The 19574-nt window shown below is 42.5% G+C and overlaps 1 pseudogene; it reads right to left on the bottom strand.

The window, feature by feature from the left end:
- Positions 1-9010: 9010 nt before the first annotated feature.
- On the bottom strand, positions 9011-19574 carry LOC123569039 (cytochrome c oxidase subunit NDUFA4 pseudogene; annotated as a pseudogene).

Here is a 19574-nt window from a genome sequence, read left to right as displayed (position 1 = left end):
TACTGAAGGGGAAGCTCTTGAGAAGTAGGTAGCTGTGGCTGTGAACCATTTAAAGAGAACAAGAAATGCTGGGAGCAATGCAGTAGGATGGTTTCTTCTAACATCACTGGATATTTTATTTTATTTATTTGTTTAGAGGCAGAGTCTTGCTCTATCTCCCAGGCTGGAGTGCAGTGGTGTGATCTTGGCTCACTACAACATCAGCCTCTCGGGTTCAAGCAATTTTCCTGTCTCAGCCTCCCAAGTAGCTGGGGCTACAGGTGCGTGCCACCATGCCCAGCTAATTTTTGGGTTTTTTTTTTTTTTTGAGACTGAGTTTTGCTCTTGCTGCCCAGGCTGGAGTGCAATAGCGCAATCTTGGCTCACCACAACCTCCGTCTCCCGGGTTGAAGCGATTCTCCTACCTCAGCCTCCCGAGTTGCTGAGATTACAGGCATGCGCCACCATGCCTGGTTACTTTTATATTTTTAGTAGAGATGGGGTTTCTCCATGTTGGTCAGGCTGGTCTCAAACTCCCGACCTCAGGTGATTCGCCTGCCTCGGTCTCCTAAAGTGCTGGGATTACAGGCATGAGCCACTGCGCACGGCCATCAGTGGATATTTTAACAGCTGTCTCAAACTTTGAGATTCTTGCCACGAGACATGAAATAAAACTCAAAAACTTTACGAGATTTTGGTTGAAACCCATCATGAACTAATGGTTTAAAAATAGCATAGAAGAGAAAACATCAAAGTATATTATTATATATAGTAAGGGTAAGAAATGTTTCATGTAATTTATAATTCAATTATATGTGTATATAAACTTATTTATCATATAAAATTTATTTTATAATGTAGGTAATAGCCAAAAATGCTTAGAAATCACTGAATGCCTTTGGCTTGTAGATATGGGGCTAAAATAACTAAAATCCAAATGCACAGAGTAACTCTGCAGATTGCTATTTTAACTTACAATCTGACCAGGTCTCTTACTGAAAATTGAGGCTTTTACCAGAAATCCCAGTAATTAAAATGAGAGATATGGCAAGATTTGAAAGATGTTTTTTAAGATCCTCCAAACTTTCTAAAATGCCAGCTATAGCATTTCTCTTGACTCAGGAAGCCACATCTCCTACATAGAAGAAAGAGGATAATTTTTCACAAGCTCCATCTCTTATTGATGCTCTAAAAATATCTGGGATTCAAACACAATATGATCAGGGAGGTGAAGTGCAAAATTCAAATGTCATATGCAGAAGAACCTGAAAAGATTCATAAATTCATGGCATTAAAAGTCTAGACGTATTTTTTTGAAACAGATTTTGGGAATGTTTCACCACAGGTAGGATTCAAAGTATTTATGTGAGTGTATTTTACTAGAGATTCAGCATAAAGTGGGCTGGGATTAGCTCACCAGCCATAGTTCTGCCAGTTCTCTGGGTTAACTCGTATAATCTTGAATTAAATGTTGGGCCATACTAAATGACACAGAAAGACCATGAAGGGTCATAATCAGGAATAGTGATTACCAGAATTTGTGTAACATACGCTGACCTGGATGTTTTTGCCTTTTCTTTCTCTGACCCTTGTTAAATCCCTAGGTAGAACCCAGAAAACTTTCCCTTTTCTCCTGCCGTGAAGATTATGTTAACAAGAGACGCAACACAATGTTTAAAAAGAGCTTTACAATCTGTTCTTGAAAGATCAAAAATCTGATGAAATTGGCTGCAACTGAAATAGGCTCCTTGATGTCAGTGTGGTTGAGAGAAGCCAGGGTGTCTGAGTTCAAACGACAGCAAAAGCACAGTGAATGTGGTCATCGAATTATGCAGCAGAGCAAGCACAACGTGAAGACTTTAAGGGATTATCCGGCATTCATACATTTCTGGCTGTCATTTTTTAAAGTGTGGGAATCTCAAGAATGAAACCAACAGGCAGCCCATGGCTGGATGGAAAAAAAATTAGCTTAAACTATCACGTTAGAAAATAAGATTTCTTATTGTATTTGTTTTTAATTTATTTTTATTTTTTGAGACTGAGTTTCGCTCTTGTTTCCCAGGCTGGTTCACTGCAACCTCCGCCTCCCGAGTTCAAGCGATTCTCTTGCCTCAGCCTCCCAAGTAGCTGGGATTATTGGCATGTACCACCATTACCCATGCAGAGTTGGGAAAGATGTACACCGTCTGCTTACATGAGGTAGTATCTATCACAACCCTGAAATAATTCTAAAGCTTTCTGTTTAAAGCAGGAGAATTTCATATGTTTGTCAATAATCCTGCAAACTCCATATCCCAAGAGGATTTAATTCAAAGGGTGGAGTGTTTAGAAAATAAAAGAAGGCTGGGCGTGGTGGCTCATGCCTGTAATCCCAGCACTTTGGGAGGTCGAGGCAGTCGGATCACCGGAGGTCGGGAGTTCAAGACCAGCCTGACCAACATGGAGAAACTCTGTCTCTACTAAAAAAAAAATATATATATATATGTTTCTGTGTATTTATATATATATATATATTTTGTGTGTGTGTGTGTGTATATATATATATAATGTATATAATTAGCTGGTCATGGTGACACATGCCTGTAATCCAAGTACTTTGGGAGGCTGAAGTGGGTGGATCACCTGAGGTCAGGAGTTCGAGACCAGCCTGGTCAACATGGCAAAACCCCGTCTCTACTAAAAATACACCAATTAGCTGGGCATGGTGGCACGTGCCTGTAATCCCAGCTATTTGGGAGGCTGAGGCAGGAGAATATCTTGAACCTGGAAAGTGAAGGTTGCAGTGAGCTGAGATTGCGCTACTGCACTCCAACCTGGGCAACAAGAGTGAAACTCCATCTCAGAAAAAAACAAAAACAAAAACAAAAACCCCAAGTAAGTTCCATTTCACCAACTCACAGATATGATTAGCCTGAGTTTCCAGAAAAACAAGGAATGAAGGAGAGACTGCAATCCTGTACAAAGTGCCTAGAACAAAACAAGCACCAAATTATTACTTGCAAAATGCCAGCCATATTTAAGAACTGGCTCTTCTTTAGTTAAATTTTAAAACCGAGTTTATTTAAATCATTTCTTAAAACTTAGTTTCATCCTAAGCAACTCTGTTCACTCTTTTTGTATTTTTTGTTTTGTTTTTGTTTTTGTTTTTTTTGAGACGGAGTCTCACTCTGCCGCCCTGGCTGGAGTGCAGTGGCCGGATCTCAGCTCACTGCAAGCTCTGCCTCCCGGGTTCATGCCATTCTCCTGCCTCAGCCTCCCGAGTAGCTGGGACTACAGGCACCCGCCATGTCGCCCGGCTAGTTTTTTGTATTTTTTAGTAGAGACGGGGTTTCACTGTGTTAGCCAGGATGGTCTCGATCTCCTGACCTCGTGATCCACCCGTCTCGGCCTCCCAAAGTGCTGGGATTACAGGCTTGAGCCACCGCGCCCGGCTCTTTTTGTATTTTTAAAATTGTCTTTAAGAGACAGGGTCTTGCTCTGTCACCTAGGCCAGAGTGCAGTGGTGCAATCATGCAATCATAGCTCACTGTGGCCTTGAACTCCTGAGCTCAGGTGATCCTCCTGCCTCAGCCCCCACACCCAGTCTATCTTCATTCAATCTGACGAATGGCGAAATGGTTACGTTTTCAAACGCATTTTTAAACAATTACATAACCTATAAAATAACAAATATTCATCAGATAGTACCTAAAATCACTTTGCATACCATCTGTGGCATCTGTACAGGAATGTGTACCATACTTTGGGAAACAATGCTCCAGGTACATGTTGGACATTATCATTAATATTTATCTTTGGAGGCTGAGTATTCAAAGCCTCCCTCCAATAATGCAGGTGGTATATTCTCAGTACTATATTTAGATAAATCATCGGGAAACTTGACTCCCAATGTCGTAAAAATCCTTTAAGGGTCTATCTGACCTTTCTTTAAAGGTCACTGCTGCTAGGCAACACCTTTCTTCTGGGATGTTGACCACATTTCTTAGATTTTATTACCACGTTTCTTAGATTTTATTAAGCACTTTTCTTATCACGGGTGGAGGTGGGGAAACACAATCTGCTTCTATCTAGCATTTCAGTAGAGTCCTAAGCTCAGAGAGGACAACAAGATTTGGTTCAGAAGAGGTCACACATTTCCTCCTTCGTTTTGCACATCTGTGGGGGTCGTGTGCTATAGGCAGTGTGCAGTGGATTGGAAAATGAGGAGCTCTGTGTTTCCATCTTTGAGCTGCTACCTACTCCCTGGGTAATCACTGGCTAGCTTCCCAACCATAGGTCGGTCTCCTGTTGTCAAACCAGTTAGAGCAGGAGGCTGTCTCAACTGTGGGGAAGATCTGATTTCGGAAATGGAAGCTATTCTGCCCCATTCTCCCTCCTGAGCTGATCAATGGCAATTATTCACAACAATGACACTGGTGGGTCATTTTCTTTTAATCTATTGATTTTTAATCATAATGGAGAGAACTCCCCTGTTGCAAATCTGGAAGAGATGTTCTATACTTCAGAATTGTCAATCTTTCTTTTTGTTTTAAAGGGGACTACAGCATTCAAACCCAAATCTAAATAAAAACCTAATTTCTTCAGGTGGTTAATTGAATCAAAAGAAGAGTTGTTTCTAATTACCAGCTGTGTCCTGATTGCAAGGTTATTTGTATTCATCCATGACTAGCAAATTCATAATGCATGAAGCCCTACACAGCCACTTGCCTTAATAGCCCTCATTTTAGAAAGCTGATGTCTCCAAAGCAAAGGATGCTTAACGCAGTATTTAGTCACGTTGAAGAGCCTTGATTGACTATTCCTGAAGTAAGCTTGTAGAAAAGGAAGTAGTTTCCTAATCCACCTCAGCTTCTCCTCCAATCCACTCCAGCTCCTTTCTCTCAACCACAGGAGAAGCATAAAGCTGGAAGGTACAGGAACACACTCATCTGCTGACTCTGCCTTCACTGAGGAGGTTGAGACAGTTCAGTGCATTTTCAGCCTTTGGAGTATCCGTGGTGAGGGTCTTCTATTGTCTCACATTTTAGTGCTCAATTATTAGGATTTCTCTATTGGCCACAGAAACTGGACCTTCCAGTTCCTCAACAGAGTCATGGGAAAGATCCCATCAGGAAGAGGATTGTTGCCTCTGGCAAGATTTGACCACAGGTTTAGAGCAAGTTACAGTCATGGTTTCTACAAAGTAGGTTGTTCTTGGATATGAGAGGTGGCCAGCCATCAGTAAAATCGAGCGTAAAGGGGCCACGTGAATACCAGTCATGCCAAATGCACCTTGGAGAAGACTCTCAAGCACAGTGCATTGAACTTTTGGGGAAGCATGCCCCTTCTAGGAAAGGCATACAGTCTCAAGAATTCTGACTTAAAATCCTTTGGAGTGGGAAGAAAAAACCACAGTCTATGTGATGGAACGGGCTGGTGGTCCTTACATTACCTGGGTTAGACTTTGCATTACCACCTAGCTTTGTCAACTTACACAAGTCACTTAACTTTTTTGAGTATCAGTTTTCTAAGCAGAAAATGAGTGAATGAAATATTTACTAAGATCCCTACTAGCTCTATGATTCTGTGGCTCAATTATTTACTTTCACTTCTAGAACCTCATTCATCCCTCCGAACAGTTAACTCACATTTCTACTGTAGTGTCTAAAAATTAATGATATCCACAAGATTAAACATTTCTAGTGTCTGATTCCACCCCCGTCCTGCCCCTGCCCCAAGCATTTCAGCAGGATTTTTATTTTTTATATATATATAATATGTATATTATATTATATATGCTTTATTATATATATATAAAGCATTCAAACCCAAATCTAAATCAAATAGATAAATATATATTTTATATATGTGTATATATTTTTTTATTGCTGAGATTTATTTTATTTTCTGAGCTTAGAATTCACTATTGGAGCATCTCATGGATCATGCCTTAACTCTCTTCTGCTGGGTCTTACCAATGAGAAATGGAAGATGCATACTGGCAGAGAAAGAATTTAATAAGCTTTGGAGTCAGAGAAACTTAGGTTTGAACTCCAGCTGAAGCCCTTACCCTGCGTGACTTCAGGCAATTATTCAAAACACCTTCTTCTTTAAGTAGAGATAAAAGGTCTGCTTTTTTTTTTTTTTTTTTTTTTGAATCAGGGTCTCTCTCACTGCCCAGGTTTGAGGGCAGTGGCTCAATCATGGCTTATTGCAGCCTCAACTTCCCCCAGCCCAGGCGATCCTCCCACCTCAGCCTCCTGAGTAGCAGGGACCACATGTATGTGTCACCACACCCAGTTAATTTTTGTATTTTCTTGTAGAGACGGGGTTTCATCATATTTCCCAGGCTGGTCTCAAACTCCTGGGCTCAAGTGATCTGCCCATCTCAGCCTCCCGATGTGCTGGGATTACAGGCATGTCTGGCCAAATTCTTGAATTTTATGTAGAACTCTTAAGAAGATTAAATGGTCTTCACATCCCCAAAGCATGTAATGGCTCACTCATTCAAAACTCATCTTTCCACTCCATTTTTTGAGATTTCCCCAACCTTGTGGATGATCCATCTTGCATATCAGAGTTCAGTTCCTCTACCTCTTTAAATATTTTTTTATCCTACCTAAACTATTGATCACCTTGGCCATAACATGAACATTTCATCATCTTCAATGCATAATTATTAAAAATTAACTTCAGTATCCCATTATCTGACCACCACCTCCTATCCTCTACATCTCTAACACCAGTGTCTCCACTCCAACAATTCTTCAGTCTCAACAGGCCTCTAATCTTTTGATCCTAGTGTATTTTCACAATCAGGCACTCTATTGCATTTTCATTTCCCTTACTAAGGTTAGAGTAGATGGTCCATCATACTAATCACCTCTCGCACATTCCACAAATTTTGTAGGCCCTCTCTTCAATGGCTTACTCCTCTAGCAAACATGCAATCTTGATTAAATCCCATTCTCTACCTCTTCTGTTCCTTTACCTGGGCAGATAATTATTGCTGGACAATAGCACAAAACTGTGTTGACTGGTTCTTTTAAATTATTATTATTATTATTATTTTGAGATGGAGTCTTACTCTGTTGCCCAGGCTGGTGTGCAGTGGTGCGATCTTGGCTCACTGCAATCTTTGCCTTCTGGGTTCAAGCGATTTTCCTGCCTCAGTCTCCCTAGTAGCTGGGATTACAGGTGCATGCCACCATGCCCGGTTGATTTTTGTATTTTTAGTAGAGATGGGGTTTCACCATATTGGCCAGGCTGGTCTTGAACTCCTGACCTCGTGACCCACCTGCCTCAGCCTCCCAAAGTGCTAGGATTACAGGCATGAGCCGCTGTGCCTGGCCGACCAGTTCTTGCTTTAGTTTCATGATCACAAATCTCAACTGTACATTCAATGCCACCCAGTAACCTTATTGTTGGAACAAATAAGTTCCTCTTCAAAACTCAACTCTATGGTCGTAAGTGGTGAGGTCATAAATCCACCCTTCCCTTCTCTCTCCTTCCCCCTTCTTCACCCTGGTCGTCACCTTGGCCTTCAAAGTTCTCATTTCTCTACCTTATTTGGAAACAGTTTCAAACTTCCTTCTTTCTTGTTTTGTAAGTCAACCCTACCCCTTCCTTTCCCTCCCCTCCTTCCTTTGCAAATCTCATGTTTACCCTATTTGGAAAAGTTCAAGACTTAGCAAATCGGGTTGGCTTAGATTGCGCAGTCTGACTCCAGCCAAAGGGGAAAAGACAGAAGCAGGAACTGCCTTAGGAATAAAAACTCCTTCTCTCCTTTGTGTGGTGTGCTCTTGCAATCACTTTGGATACAGGCGGCACCCTTCTGCAGAACTAAATTGCCTTGATGAGAAATTTTCGATCTAAGTGCAGGTTCTTCTTTGCGGCACCTAGCACCAATTTCCAACACTTGTTTTATGTATGTATGTATGTATGTATGTATTTATTTATTTTGAGACAGAGTCTTGCTCTGTCGTCAGGCTGGAGTGCAGTGGTGCGATCTCGGCTCACTGCAACCTCTGCCTCCCAGGTTCAAGCAATTCTTCTGCCTCAGCCTCCTGAGTAGCTGGGACTACAGGCAGGTGCCACCACTCCTGGCTAATTTTTGTATTTTTAGTAGAGACAGAGTTTCACCATGTTGGCCAGGATGGTCTTGATCTCTTGACTTCGTGATCTGCCCACCTTGACCTCCCAAAGTGCTGGGATTACAGGCATGCGCCACCACACCCAGCCACCCAGTAACCTTATTAGGCATCCCTAGTATATTAGTTTTTCCACTGTCTCGTATGACCACTTCACACCTTCACTCCCCTCAGATCTTTCACATTTCTCTCCATGTGCCTGATATTCAACAAGAGGACATAGAAAGCCTTAAGCATGTACGCACTCCCTTGTCTGACACTGCCTCTGCCTCCACACACTTCTGTTGATTATTAAGAAGGAAGTCCAACATGTCCACTTTGCCCTTGGGCTTCATTTCCTCTTACCTGCTTGGGGACTTTTCTCCTGCAGTTACTGCTCTTGCACCCCTAAAACCTATTTTTTTTCAAGTTTCGGTTATTCATTTATATATTTATTTATTTTGAGATGGAGTCTTGCTCTGTTGCCCAGCCTGGAGTGCAGTAGTGCCCCCAGCCTGGAGTGTAGTGATATGATCTCAGCTCACTGCAACCTCTGCTCCTGGGTTCAAGTGATTCTCCTGTCTCAGCCTCCTGAGTAGCTGAGATTACAGGTGCATGCCACCACACCCAGGTAATTTTTGTATTTTTAGTAGAGACAGGGTTTCACCATGTGGGTCAGGCTGGTCTCGAACTCCTGACCTCAGGTGCTTCACCCACCTCGGCCTCCCAAAGTGCTGGGATTATTGGCGTGAGCCACTACACTCTGCCAAGTTTCAGTTATTTATTAATCAGTGTAATCTCCAATAGATTACATCAACATGATTTCATGAATTTAGAGGATATTTCCTGGTTAAGTGGAAAATTGTGAGGATGGCTTCTGGAAGACCTTCATTCTAAAGCAGATTTATAATGAAACATTTCATTTAGAAATATGGACCTTCTTTCTTCAGTTTGCTGTAATCCACATTCACTGAGTAGAACTTGTATTAATCATTGGGACCTAGCTTGTTCCAGGGCTCTGGGTTATTCTTTCGGTCTCAGCTAACATCTGGATTGAACAATGCCAGACACAAGACATACAGTGCAGCTCCAGTATCTCCAATAAATACAAAACTCCAATAAGTACAAAGAGGGGGATCAAGCTCGGATGCTTCTTGGTCTGACTGATGATCTGGTGGAGTGTGTTTGTGGCAGAGGACTCCTATTGGAAAGGAGAGAATCAGCCTAGCCACCAGGTCCCTGGGCTAAGTAGTATCTGCACTGAGACTGTGTGGATGTCCTAAGCCCTAGGACCTATTTTGTGACAAGCATCACACTGACCCTGGGGTGTGAAGACCAATAAGGCAACACTCCTTCCCCAAAGCCCTAAATTTCCAGCAGTTAAGATCATATTCTCTTAGGGGAATATGCAAACCCCTATGTGAGCAGAGGTAGCTTAGGGTGTTAAAATAAAAACTTTAAACAAATTATTTTGAGCAGAGTTTAGCTGCGCAAAGAATGATGGGCAGCCTCCTGAGCCAGAATAGTTTCAGAAAGACTATGGCACTGCCCAGTGGTCAGAGAATTTATGGACAGAGAAAGGAAGTGAGGCACAGGAACAGCAGGACTGGTTACAGGTTGGCCTTATTTACATACAGTTTGTACAGTTGGCTGCCTGTGATTGGCTGAAACTCCACAATTAATACAAGAGTAGGTTACAGTCTGTTTACACATCCAGATAGGTTACAGTTCACTATGTACAGAGGAACCTTTTGAGGTAAGGAGACAGCTTTAGGCTAAACTTAATTTAACAAGGGATACATTGGGTTGGAAAGTTGGGATGGGTGTAGGGAGGAGAGGCAAGGATATAATCCCAGTGTTCGATGGAGATTTAGTAGGAACACTAAAAATCATCATTGTTTATTTGGAGCTAATTAAGTTTCCCATAATCATTAATAGTAATCTTACTCTCTTTTTATTGTAATTTTGGGCCTCTTTTTACTTTTAATAAAGTAAAATGCTCTTATTTGTGTGAGATGAGTCACTTAACTTGGTAGCGGTTCTTGAACAAACCTATGGTCTGTTTTATGTGTTCTAATTTTTTTTTCACTTTTGTTTTTCTTTTTTTTTTTTTTTTGAGACAGAGTCATGCTCTGTCACCAGGCTAGAGTGCAGTGGCATGATCTCAGCTCACTGCAACCTCTGCCTCCCGGGTTCAAGTGATTCTTCTGCCTCCGACTCCTGAGTAGCTGGGACTACAGGTGTGTGCTACCACACCTGGGTAATTTTTTTGTATTTTTAGTAAAGATGGGGTTTCACCATGTTGGCCAGGATGGTCTTGATCTCCTGATCTCGTGATCCACCCACCTTGGCCTCCCAAAGTGCTGGGATTACAGGCATTTTTTCACTTTTCAATAGGTTTACTCATCTTTTAAAATAGAGAAGTTTTAAACTTTTATGAGGTTAAATTATCTATTGATTTATAATGTTGTGTTTTGTTGTCCTGTTTAACAACATCTTCCTTCTCCAAAGCACACTTTTCCATTCATTCCTTTAGCACTTATTTTCGGAATGCCTACCAAAATCTAAGAATTTTGGTGGCTCCCAACATATTTATTAGGCAATCCTCTTCAGGCAACTTTCAGTTTTCTTTGGGGAAGGGACACAATAACATTTGAACAAATCCATTAATAATTCTGGATTATCATAAAGGCTTTGAGGGACATATACAGACTGATATGATTGCTACCACCTGGGGAAGGAGTGAAAAGGCCACTAAGATAGGATGCCAAGAGAGCTGTGGCCTGAAGGATGATGAGGACCATGTCCCACGTCAGGGGAAAGGTCTTCAGGTGGAGGGAAGAGCAAGGACAGTAGCTCTCAAGCAAGAAAGGGCATGGTGGCCGGGCGCGGTGGCTCAAGCCTGTAATCCCAGCACTTTGGGAGGCCGAGGCGGGTGGATCACGAGGTCAGGAGATCGAGACCATCCTGGCTAACATGGTGAAACCCCGTCTCTACTAAAAACACAAAAAACTAGCTGGGCGTGGTGGCGGGCGCCTGTAGTCCCAGCTACTCGGAGGCTGAGGCAGGAGAATGGCGTGAACCCGGGAGGCGGAGCTTGCAGTGAGCCGAGATCGCGCCACTGCACTCCAGCCTGGGCGACACAGCGAGACTCCGTCTCAAAAAAAAAAAAAAAAAAAAAAAAAGAAAGGGCATGGTGTGTAGCAGCAGCAGAGAGCAGATTGCTGTGGAGGGAGCTTTGTGAGCACGGGGAATGTGTGGTGAGATGAGGTTGGGGAGACAGGGCACAATCATGTAGGGCCTTGTATAGGACCCTGCTGTCCTACGTCCCCCACCTCCTAACCTGACTCCTCTGGAGAAACTTTCTTAATAAATCAAAGGCATTGGTGGGTGTAGTGACTCATATCTGTAATCTCAGGACTTTTGGAGGCTGAGGCGGGTGGATCACCTGAGGCCAGGGGTTCATGACCAGCCTGGCCAACATGGCAAAACCCCATCTCTACTAAAAATACAAGAATTAGCTGGTTATGGTGGTGCATGCCTGTAATCCCAATTACTTGGGAGGCTGAGGCAGGAGAATCGCTTAAACCAGGGAGGCAGAGGTTGCAATGGGCTGAGTTCACACCACTGCACTCTAAACTGGGCAACAGAGTGAGACTCCACCTCAAAAAAAAAAAAAAAAAAAAAAAATCAAAGGCATGAATGCACTCAGGATCCACTTCTGGGGAACTTGACCTAAGATACTGGCCAAGAGTTCATTTCCCCACTAGGTGCGGGAATGATCCAAGGGTGGGAAAGCCCATGTAACATCACTGGGGACTGCTGAGAAGCAGCTTTAGTGGAATTTAGACAGAAGCCAAATTGCAAGGATTAAGAAAGAAAAGGATATTGCAGACAGTTTGTCATCCTTTTTGTGTGGCCTACACTTTCTGAAAACTCTTATTATGTTTGGGATATTTCCAGCCTTTTGCATCTTGCCTCACCAAAACAGAACTCAGAAAATTGAGATTCTCAGCCTCTCTAGCAGCTGGAATGCAGGAATGTGATGTATGCAGCTTCTCATCAAATACACCCATATTAACCACCTGTTCAGAAACCAACAGCTTGGGAAAGAGACTTTCTTGTGGGATCTTTTGCTACAGTTGACCCTTGAACAACATGGGGCTGGGGCAATGACCCCTGTACTGTCAAAAATCCATGTATTACTTTTTATTCCCCAAAACTTAAGTAGTAATAGCCTACTATTGACTGGAAGCCCATATAAACAGTTAACACATATTTTATATATGCATTATATACCATATTTTTACAATAAAATATGCTAAAGAAAATGTTATGAAGAAAATAATAAGAAAAAATATATATTTACCATTTGAAATGGCTAGGCTTTGTATTTCCACCCAAATCTCATCTTGAGTTATAATCCCCAGTTGTTGAGGGAGGGACCTGGCGGGAGGTGATTTGATCATGGGGGCAGTTTCCCCCATACTGTTCTCATGATAGTGAGTGAGTTCTCAAGAGATCTGATGGTTTTATAAGTGTTTGGAAGTTCCTCCTTTGTTCACTCTTTTCTCTCTCTCCTGCCACCATGTAAGATGTGCCTCTTCCCCCTCCGCCATGATTGTAAGTTTCCTGAGGCCTCCCCAGTCATGCATAGCTATAAGTCAATTAAACCTCTTTTCTTTATAAATTAATCAGTCTCGGGTATGTCTTTATAGCAATGTGAGAACGAACTAATATACTGTTCATTTAGTGGAAGCAGATCATCATGAAGGTCTTCATCCTTGTCATCCTCATGTTGAGAGATTGAGAAGGAGGAAGAAGACGGGCTGGTCTTGCTGTCTCAGGGGTGGCAGAAGCGGAAGAGGTGGAACAGGAGGCAGGAGAGGCAAGCATACTCACTGTGACTTTTGTTGAAAAAAATCCACGTGTAAGTGCAGTTCAAACCTGTGTTGTTCAAGGATCAGCTGTATTTTTGTTGGGTAAGCGGTAGCAGAAGCTTTGGCTTTTTGAGCAACAGCAGTAGAAGTGGCCACAGCAAGGGAAATTTTGGTTCCTCTGCCAGTCTTGTGGCCTGGTTTTGGGCATTCTTTTTGGAGACTCAACCTCAGCAACTCTGGTTCTCCAGCACTTCCAACAATCTCTTTTTAATAAACTTCTCTTTGGAATACCTAGAGCCAACTTTGATTGCTTGCAAACAGTAACTCTGCCTGAGAGAGCAGGGGATGAGAAATTGGAGCCATGGTGGGCAACTTTTCAAAGTCACAGGAGAACAAAGAGAGTGCTAGTAGGTGGGGCAGTCAGCCTCTGAGTTGGCCCCCAATCATTATTGCCTTTTAGGGTTCATGTACTTTTGTTGTGCCATGTTGTACCAAGTCTGCTCTGTGTGACCACCAGAATACAGAGAAAATAACAGTGTGTGACTTCCAAAGGTAGTTCATAAAGAAATTATAGCTTCTGCATTGGCTGCATGAATCATACACCCTAGGAGAATGCTAGCCACCATGTTGTGAGAACACTCAGGCAGCCCTGAGGAGATTCTTACACAGAGAGGACTCCACTTGTTAACACCAATTTGCCAGCTTTTGCAGTGAGCTACCTCAGAAGTGGATTCTCCATTTCCATTAACCCTTCAGATACTGCAGCCTCAGCTGACCTGACTGCAACATTTTGACAGACTCCAAGGCAGAACTGCCCAACCAAGCTGCCACTCAATGCCAGACTCATAGAAACAATGGGAGAGGAGAAATACTTGTGGTTGTTTCAAGTCATTAAGTCTTGACGTAATTTATTATGTAGCAATAGATAACTAAAATATAATGCTTAAAGATGGTTTGTTTCTATAGGGCAGGAGAGAACTGAGTCTATTTATAACAAAAAGAAGGGACAGGGCACATGTAGAGAACTGCTGATCTAAGGGCGAAGAGAACTGAGCAAGGTTCAGAGAGAGAAGGAGGGAGGGAGAGAAGGAGGAAGGAAAAGAAGGAAGGGAGGAGGGAAAGAAGGAAGGAAGAAAGAAAAGACAATGAAGGAGGGAGGGAAGGAAGGAGAAAGGGAAGAAGGGAGGAAGGGAAGGAAGAAAGGAGGGAGGGAAGAAAGGAGATCAAGGACGTAGGGATAGCCTTGGCAGGCAAGAGGACCTGTTTTTTCTTGAGATAGGAATAAGGAGGGAATGAGATGGATAGGGTTAAGGATGAGCATAAAGAAGAGGGTAGATTGAGAGCTTCATCACATCAGCAAAGTAGAAGTCAAGCAAGATCATTTGCAAGGACTGAGGCAGCCTGGGGTGAGGAGGTCTATTTTGTAAGCTTACATTTATTTAGTGTTTTTTCAACATTAACAATTTTTCTGGGGGCCAAAGCAGGAGGATTGCTTGAGCCCAGGAGTTCAAGACCAGCCTGGGAAACATGGAGAAACCCCATCTGTACAAAAAATACAAAAATTAGCTGCATGTGGTGGTGAGTGCCTGTAGTCCCAGCTGCTTGGGAGACTGACATGGTAGGATATCTTGAGCTGGGTTTGCAGAGGTTGCAGTGAGCCGAGATCGCACCATTGCACTCCTGCCCAGGCGACACAGTGAGATTGTGTTTCAAAAAAGCACTTTTTTTTTTTTCAGAGACAAGCTCTTGCTATATTGCTTAGGCCAGAGTGTAGTGGCTACTTACAGGCGCCATCAGTGTGCACTGCAGTCTTGAACTCCTGGGCTCAAGGAATCCTTCTGTCTCAGCCTCATAAGTAGATGGGACGATAGGCCTGCACCACTACACCTACCTTACATTTATTTAGTTTTTATTTTGTGCAGGCATTGTGCTAAGGTCCTTCCATACATAATTCCATTTAACTACTCTACCAGCTCTACGAGACAAATGTCATTTTGTTAAATGATTCTTTATAGATGAAGAAGCTGATGCTAATGGGAAGTAGGGAAGCAAGAGGTAAGCCAGTTCTGTCAGAAACCAGACTGCAGCTCTTTTCACTCCCTACATCCTTTCAGTGGTTTACTTAAGAATGACTATTGTGAGAAATTTAAAAAGTGATCAACAAGAGATTAGTCCAAGGAAAAGAAAAAAATGTCCTTCAAGAAAAATATAGGACACTTGGTCTTCACAATTTCAACCATAAATATAGCCACAAGGACAAACTGACGTTTTCTTAGCTGTTTAAATTGGCTTTGTGCTATCTTCAGACAGCCAGATATGTCAAGAAACACTTAGATTGGGCCGCGTGCGGTGGCTCACACCTGTAATCCCAGCATCTTGGAAGGCTGAGGCGGGCAGATCACCTGAGGTCGGGAATTGGAGACCAGCCTGCTCAACATGGAGAACCCCGTCTCCACTAAAAATACAAAATTAGTTGGGCGTGGTAGTGCATGCCTGTAATCCCAGCTACTCTGGAGGCTGAGGCAGGACAATTGCTTGAACCCGGGAGGTGGAGTTTGCGGTGAGCTGAGGTCGCACCACTGCACTCCAGCAAAGTAACAAGAGTGAAACTCAGACTCAAAAAAAAAAGAAAAAGAAAAAGAAAAAGAAACACTTAGATCGTTTTGCATGGTAAATTTTAATGAAACTTTAGACAGAACACCAAAAGGTTATGCACATCCTAGTTTAGTTTTTGGAAAGGTAAAGCTATCAGGCCATTTTGTGGAATGGTTTGAGGAAGCTGCCCCTACTAATATCTAAGGCTCTATGTCAACATCACAAAAGACGATTTCTTCTTTGCTGAAAATGTCAGCTCTTGGGTTAGAAAGCTGATTTACCCCATAAGGAGCCAAAGACTAAGAAAGCAAAATAATAAAAAGGCATGTTATTCCTAAAAATGGAGTTAGCCAGGTGTAAGGCTATGATAATTAAAATCAGATGATACTGCAGCAAGAATTGGCAGCTCGGTGGGATAGGTCAACTGTCAAACAGACTCCTTAGTGTGTTTTAGGAAATAATACATGATTAAGAAAACATCAAAATGATTAATCAATTAATTAAAATAGTTTAAGCATAAAAAGGGGTAAGCATCACAGAAATAAAAAATGAAAAAGAAATGAATTATTCTGAAATCGATACAGGTGAAGGCCAACAGCATGCTCAATCAGGAAGGAGATAAGGCTGCTCGCTATCAGCATGGTTATCCTGCCTCGTGGAAAAATATATAGTTTAATTATACCTTCCTTAATGCATTCTTCTAATCATAAACACTACAGAAGAAATCACAAAGAAAGAGTCATGATTTTGATTATTCAATTCAAACATATAAAACCTCATGACTTTAAAAACCATTAAATGACTAATGGCAATCAAGCAGAAAGAGCAAATGACAGAGAGTTAATAAAGTGAATATATGAACATCTCTGATAGCAGTAGCACTCCAATAACAGAACAGACTATAGGATAGGAGATTCACTGGAGAAATAAAAATGTCAGCAAACAAATGGAAATGTCTTCAACCACACTTGTTATCAAAGAAATGCAAATGAAAACAATGAAGTGGTAATCATAACCTAAAAAACCAGCGAAGCGTCCGGCGTGGTGGCTCACGCCTGGAATTACAGCACTTTGGGAGGCCCGAGGCAGGCGGATAACCTGAGGTCGGGAGTTCAAAACCAGCCTGGCCAAAATGGTGAAACCCCATCTCTACTAAAAATACAAAAATTAGCCAGGCATGGTAGCGGCCGCCTGTAATTCCAGCTACTCTGGAGGCTGAGGCAGGAGAATCACTTGAACCCCGGAGGCGGAGGTTGCAGTGAGCTGAGATCATGTCATTGCACTCCAGCCTGGCAACGAGAGCAAAACTCCATCCCCCCCCAAAAAAAAAAAAAGAAATCAGTTGGTAGAGAGGCTGGCGAGAGCATGGTGCCTGCTGGGAGGGTGACTTGCTGTAGATTCTCTGGAAAGCCATTTGGCGTTATGTATCAATAATCTGTAAAGTTCATACCACAGATGCACTTCTGAAAATCTATATGGAAGAAATAATCAGAAAGTCAGAACAAGATTTATATGCAAGAATATTAATCACAATGTTTTCTATAAGGGTTACGTATTCAAGAATATAAGAATATTTAAGTGAAATGTGACTTACTCATATAGGAATATAAGGTGATTAAAATCATATTCCTGAAGAATTTTTAGGGGCATGAAAATAATCATAATACATGCAAAATGAAACATCATGCAAACTATTTATTTTATGTTCCCAATTATGTGAAATGAAGAATTCCATTGGAAACAGGGCATGTAATGCTTGCAATTATACGTATATTTAAAATTACCAAAATATTAAGTGTTTAACATATAGGGTGGACATTCAGGTGATTTTAACTTTCTTCTCCAAGGTTCTTCACATTTCCTGTAATGAGCATGAATGATTTTTTTTTTTTTTTTTTTTTGAGACAGGTTCTGGCTCTGTCACCCAGCCTGGAGTGCAGTGACACGATCTTGGCTCACTGGAATCTCCATCTCTCAGGCTCAAGTGATCCTCCCACCTTAGCCCCCCAAGTAGCTGGGACTACAGGTGTGTACCACTGCACCCAGCTATTTTTTTGTATTTTTGGTAGAGACGGGCTTCACCATGTTGCCTAGGCTGGTCTTGAACTCCTGACTTCAAGCGATCCATCTGCCTTGGCCTCCCAAAATGTTGGGATTACAGGCATGAGCACCACGCCTCGCCATGAATCGCTTTTATAAAAGAAAAGCATTATTGGAAGTAAAACTTCTCATGATCTCTGAAGATGGTCCTCTGGCTTTCCTGCAGTCAGTAGGATTCCAACCTGGGTAGAGAATTAGCCTCTTGATTTAGCATCAGAATTGCTTGAAATAAAGTGAGAATTCCCAACACATCTCAACTGTTTGGGGATCATTTGAATGAGTTTCAAGTAAGTCTCAGTGAATTCTTTTTCCATAAAAACTCAAGAAAATAAGGTGAGAACAGATGCCAATTACAGGGCCCTGGTGGCACAACCATAGCTCACTGTAACCTCCAACTCCTGGGGTCGAACCATGCTTCTGGCTCAGCCTCCCAAGTAACTAGGACCCCAAGTGTGTGCCCCCACGCCTGGCTAATTTTCATTTATTTTATTTATTTATTTTTTTGAGACGGAGTCTTGCTCTTGTTGTCCAGGCTGAAGTGCAATGGTGCGATCTCGGCTCACTGCGAGCTCCACCTCCCGGGTTCAAGCAATTCTCCTGCCTCAGCTTCCTGAATAGCTGGGATTACAGGCATGCGCCACCATACCTGGCTAATTTTTGTATTTTTAGTAGAGATAGGGTTTCTCCATGTTGGCCAGGCTGGTTTTGAACTCCTGACTGTCAGGCCTCTGAGCCCAAGCCTGCACGTATACATCCAGATGGCCTGAAGCAAGTGAAGAATCACAAAAGAAGTGAAAATGGCCATTCCTGCCTTAACTGATGACATTCCACCATTGTGATTTGTTCCTGCCCCACCTTGACTGAGCGATTAACCTTGTGAAATTCCTTCTCCGGGCTCAGAAGCTCCCCCACTGAACACCTTGTGACCCCCGCCCCTGCCTGCAAGAGAACAACCCCCTTTGACTGTAATTTTCCACTACTCACCCAAATCCTATAAAACTGCCCCACCCCTATCTGCCTTCGCTGACTCTCTTTTCGGACTCAGCTCACCTGCACCCAGGTGATTAAAAAGCTTTATTGCTCACACAAAGCCTGTTTGGTGGTCTCTTCACACAGATGCGTGTGACACTGACTTCAGGTGATCCTCCCGCCTCAGTCTCCCAGAGTGCTGGGATTACAAGCGTGAGCCACCGCGCCAAACCTAATTTTTATTTTTTGTAGATACGGATCTCACTATGTTGCCCAGGCTGGTCTTGAACTTCTGTCCCCAAGCAGTCCTCCCACCTCAGCCTCTTAAAGCATTGGGACTGCAGGCATGAACCACAGCACCCGGCCTCAGGCTCTGTTTCTGACAAGCTCTCAGGTAATGCTGATGCTGCTGGACAGCAAACTACAATTTGAGTAACAAGATAGAGTCCCCACATAAACCAAAAAGTATCTGAGATAAGTCTCAATCAATTTATAAGTTTATTTTGCCAAGGTTAAGGACATGCCTATGACACAGCCTCAGGAGGTCCTGATGACAGGTGCCCAAGGTGGTCAGGCAACATCTTCTTGCTTTTGTACGTTTTAGAGAGACATAAGACATCAATCAATACATATAAGATGTACATTGTCTTGGTCAGGAAAGGTGGGAAATTGGAAGTCAGGGGTCAAAGATCTGCCCAAAGATTTTCTGATTGGCAATTGGTTATTATCTACAGACCTGGAATCAATAGAAAAGAATGTCTAGGTTAAGGTATGGGATTGTGAAGACCAAGGTTTTACCATGTAGATGAAGCTTCCTGGTAGCAGGCTTCAGAGAGGATAGCTTGTAAATATTTACCAGACTTAAAGAGTCTGTTCTAGCAGTCTCAAGGTCTGTGTTGATGTTAATGATAATAAGGCTTGTCCCACCCCCTCTTCCCATCAT

Source organism: Macaca fascicularis, chromosome 15 (genome assembly GCF_037993035.2).
Source record: "Macaca fascicularis isolate 582-1 chromosome 15, T2T-MFA8v1.1".
NCBI lineage: Eukaryota > Metazoa > Chordata > Mammalia > Primates > Cercopithecidae > Macaca > Macaca fascicularis.
This window is presented reverse-complemented; position numbering and strand designations above follow the sequence as displayed.